The sequence below is a fragment of the Suricata suricatta genome, chromosome 6 (assembly GCF_006229205.1).
Source record: "Suricata suricatta isolate VVHF042 chromosome 6, meerkat_22Aug2017_6uvM2_HiC, whole genome shotgun sequence".
Taxonomy (NCBI): Eukaryota; Metazoa; Chordata; class Mammalia; order Carnivora; family Herpestidae; genus Suricata; species Suricata suricatta.
Genome location: NC_043705.1, coordinates 116,963,137 through 116,967,959, shown reverse-complemented (window position 1 = coordinate 116,967,959; position 4,823 = coordinate 116,963,137).

The following is a 4,823-nucleotide window of genomic DNA, read 5'->3' as shown; positions in this document are numbered from 1 at the left end:
ATGACATATGGCCATTTGTAGGAAAGTGGATGGACCTTGAGGGTGTCATGCTAAGTGAAATAAGTCAGGCAGAGAAGGACAGATACCATATGTTTGCACTCATAGGTCTAACAGGAAAACAGGAGAAACCTAATGGAGGACTAGGGGGAGGGGAAGAGGGAACGAGAGTTGGGGAGAGAGAGGGACACAAAACTTGAGAGACTACTGAATGCTGAAAATGAACTGAGAGTTGAAGGGGAAGGGGGGGGGAAAGAGGTGGTGGTGATGGAGGAGGGCACTTGTGGGGAAGAGCACTGGGTGTTGTATGGAAACCAATTTGACAATAAACTATTTAAAACATTATTTAAAAAAAAAGAATGGGCTATAGAAATCACTAACTCTTGGAATTTGTTTATCTAAAAATGGAAAATCTTAAATTATTTTAGTGATTCTACGTATCTTAAATACCTTTAATTTCATCTACCTGAGCCCATTTCTCATATCCATCATGTTAAAAAGCCAAAAATTTCACCAAATAAAAACATATATCTGACTCACCATGCTAACTAACAAAATCTATGGTGTTGGTTGAGGTACAACTAGCGAAGTTCCCATGGTAGCCAACTTTTCTGATATATAATGCTTGCTGTCCAGCCTTCAGGTGTGAATTCTTCATTAGGGCACCTGACTACTCCAGGAGTCAAAACCCTAGCCAACTAGAAATAATATCATACCACTTTATGGGATTTGAATTTGCAATGTTTTAATATGAGGCTACAATTTTTGAAATTAAGTTATCTGCATCATAACGGGATAGGGAATAATAGAGTTTTGGTAATTAATGATGAATGAGGATGATTTTCAAAGCAAATTCAAACCTTCTCCTCATTCAGTTGGCAGACACGAAAGAAGGCAATGTGGGAGATCAGAGATCTTGGCCAATGGTCTAAAGAATAGAACCCTCTAAAAATGTAGTGTAAGGCCTTCTTGAAGGGTGAGGTCAGAGCGACTGATGCGTGTGAGCATGGGTGTGTGCGTGCATGCTGTGTGCATGTCCACAGAGGTAAATATTTCCTTTTCATTTTTATTGTGATTTGTTGGTTAGTTTCCTGACACGGTTGAGTTTAACTTCCAATCTCCACTCCACCCTTGCGTGGAGAAGTCCTTCCTTGAAGAGATAACTGTAAATAAGGTAAAATCATTGAGGTTAAATACCAAGAGACTAGCACGTAAAATTTCAGCTTTCCACTTAAAGCTGCTTATCCTTTTGAATTCCAAAGCCAGAAAAAAGAAATTCAACAGGACTAACAACTATTCATGAATACACTATTTAAGCTGATACTACTAAGATCATTTAAAAGGCATTTTTTGGAAATGTTTGCAGAACATAATTTGATTAATACAATTAAGATGTGCTTATAATTATCACCATCAATGATTTTTACTATAGATATTTTTGGATTGTGAACACATTCTTGGTCCCAAATAATTGTGGCAAATATAGTCTTAGCTTTGAGTCTGAGAAGTTGTCCTGCTGAAGGAGTTCATTCTTTATTGTTCCTGGAGGCAAACTTAATTCAATGGGCAGAGATAACTTAAGAGAATCTTTCTTATCAGTAGAGCTGTCCAACAGTGGAATGTAATTTCTTTAAACAGAACTATATTCTGGTCACTATAGATAAGCTGGTCTTGAGTCTTTCTCTCTTATGCCTGTATGTGCAGTTGCTTTATCCTCCTGTATTCCCCTTCACTTCCTTGCCTCCTGACACTCCCCCACCTCCATTTCCAAACACAAATCCATAAACACAAGCCCATTTACCCCCGACACTGCATATCATCCTAAACGTATAAGCATCTTGATTTCTTCTGAGATACGATTTCAAAAGGAACTTCTACTAATTGTGTGGCTGAAGCAGAGAGAAGAAATAAAGAAAAGGCATATAAGAAGAGATTCATTTGTTAAATATAATTGGTCTGTAAGCTAAAGCTCCATTTGGGGCCTCAATGGCTCTTAATGTCTAATTCCTAATATCTCCAAATCATCCTTAGGACTCTGATCTACTTTGCCTCTGCAAATCCTGTTCTTACTTCTATCTCCCAAAGATTCTCTCTCTGAACTGTGAATAGCCTATAATTACCTTTTTTTTTTTTTTGTCTTCCTTAAAGATAGCTGTCACTGACCCCCAGCATACCTTATTATACATATTGCCTGAAGCACATATACTGGGCAGGTGTTCCTGTTTATACTTCTTAGGAAAGTTAGGCTATTTTGTCTACTATCTCACACTGGTGCTAAGGAGCCTTGATTATAAATGCCATCCTGCCTCAAGTCTGCCACCATGTTTCTCGTTATTTTGAAGCCTACCTTCCCTTTTGGAATGCCCACTAAGTACCTTTTTTTTTTTCATAAGAAGGTACTCCCAAGTCTTAGCTCAGTCAAAAAATTGGAGATAATTGACATATCTTGAACCCAGCTACTTAAGACCAGCATGACCCAGGATGATAACCGTTAACTTTCTCAAGTTCTCTTCTAGTGACTCAACCCTTGGCAATTCTCAGGGAAGTGGTTTACCAAACTCTTATTTCTACAGTGTAGAATGCCAAAATAACTGGTTATGTATGAAGAGAAAGAAACATGCCTTTTTCCCTAAAAGAAAAATGAAATTTCATTATTCGACTGAAAGATGCTTTCCAACATAATATAATTAATAAAAAAAAAAAAAACCAGAACCACAGCCTTTGACTATCTGAGAAGTTTAAGTGCAGGCTGCATAAAATCAATGCTAAAACTCCAATATGTATGTATGTTCAAGAACAGTGATGTTCTGAGAAACATTTAAAATTTATGACCCTTGAGCTTGAGCAAAAGGGTTGCTGAACAATCAGGAAATCAAATAAAGAGGTTCTTCTTAGGGGATCTGATTTACAAACCTGAACTCCCATGATACACATTGGAAAGCACCCCTAGGAAAAGAAACAAAAAGTGAAAATCGGGAACAAAATCAGCCTAAGAGGAACTTTTCGAGCAAAACTAGTTTTCGGAAAGGAAAATGAGAACAATTGTTGCTGTGGGAGAAATTGTTAGTCTTTCTTACTGCTGAAAGATATAAAGAAAAGAAAGAAAAATCTGAGACTAATAGGATTAAGAAAATTGGAGAATAAAGTACAAGACCAAGAAGAAGTCAGCTGGACATCTACATCTACCACAATGACACCTAACCAGTGATCTGAAGCAGAAACATTTCTCAAAGGAGTCTAACGTTATCCACATCATCCCTCTTCATGTCTCCCCTCTATACATGAGGGCATTCCCAAGCAGTATGTGATACAGATGAAACTTCAGTTTCACAACAGATATACTCCTACATATTGAAGTATGTTTTCTGATTAAGATTTTTGGTTTTACTCTGTTTCTTCTACTTTTTGAATTGATGCTTCTTAGATATGAATCCCCTTCCTGCTCCCCTCTGACATTTTGCTGGTGATATTCATGATACAATAAATTCAAATAATACTTAAAGAGATCTCTCCAGTGAATTTTTTGACATTTACTGAGGAAGATACAAAGATATGGCAGTTCCTCATTCAAGTTATTTACACTCGAGTCTTTAAAATAAAGCATTATAAAAAAAATAAAGCATTATAAAATAAAGTAATAAGTATAATATATAATATATAATAAATGCAAAAGACACAAATTTTGTATAAAACACAATTTTAGTAACAAATACAATATACAATAAATAATGCAGCATAAAATAAATATAACACAATAAGCATAATTAGTGAGTACACAAATAGCTACAATATACAATAAATTCAAGTAATAGATACAATATAAAATACAAAAAAACGCAAAATATAATAAATTCAAGTAATAAATACAATATAAAATACAAAAATACTGATGCAAAATACAATACATTCAAGAAATAAATATAATATACAGTACATCCAAGTAATTAATTTATACTCTGGCATGTACAATAAAGTACCAAATGTAATACACATTATGAGATACACAAGAATTAAACTTTCCATTTCTCTTTTCCATGACTCTAAATGGAAAACTCAATTAATATTTCTGATCTTCAGTGCTCTTATCTGTAAAATGAGAAGACAATGTTGATCTGCATTATCTCTAAGGCTTTTGAGACTATAAATATCCTACAGTTCTACAAATATTTTATGTTTGAGAAGGAAGATTAAGAAAGTACACTGCTCTTGGCCTACCTAATACAGAGGCCTCTTCCTTACTAAGAGGCCTCCTTTGTTATTAAGAGGACCCTAATTTTATTTGGGATAGCAATATGTCTGCAGTAGAGGTGGCCATTTGAGATCCAGACAATGAGATAAAAAGAAATTGCTAAGTAGAGCTTTAAGGAAAGTCTTTTAAGATATGGAGACTTGAGGTGCCTGGGTGGTTCCCTCTTGATTTCAGCTTCGGTCAACAGCTCATGGTCATGTGATCAAGGCCATGTTAAACCCAACATTGGGACACTGGGCATGGGGCCTGCTTAAGATTCTCTCTCTCTCTCCCTCTGTCCCTCTCCAGCTTGTCCACACTCACATGTGCTTTCTCTGTCTCTTTCTCTCAAAAAAAAAAAAAAAAAAAAAAAAAAAAAAATATATATATATATATATATATATATATATATATATATATATATATATACACTTTATGTATTTTTATATTCCCAGAACATATATATGAATCTGGAAGTGCAGCAGCCATGCTGTGACCATGAATTGGCAAGCAAGAGGTCAAAATATTACATTTTTGGAGAGTATAGCTAGAATCCACCTGGGTGCCTATTGCATCCCTAGTACCTTCCCTAAGATTT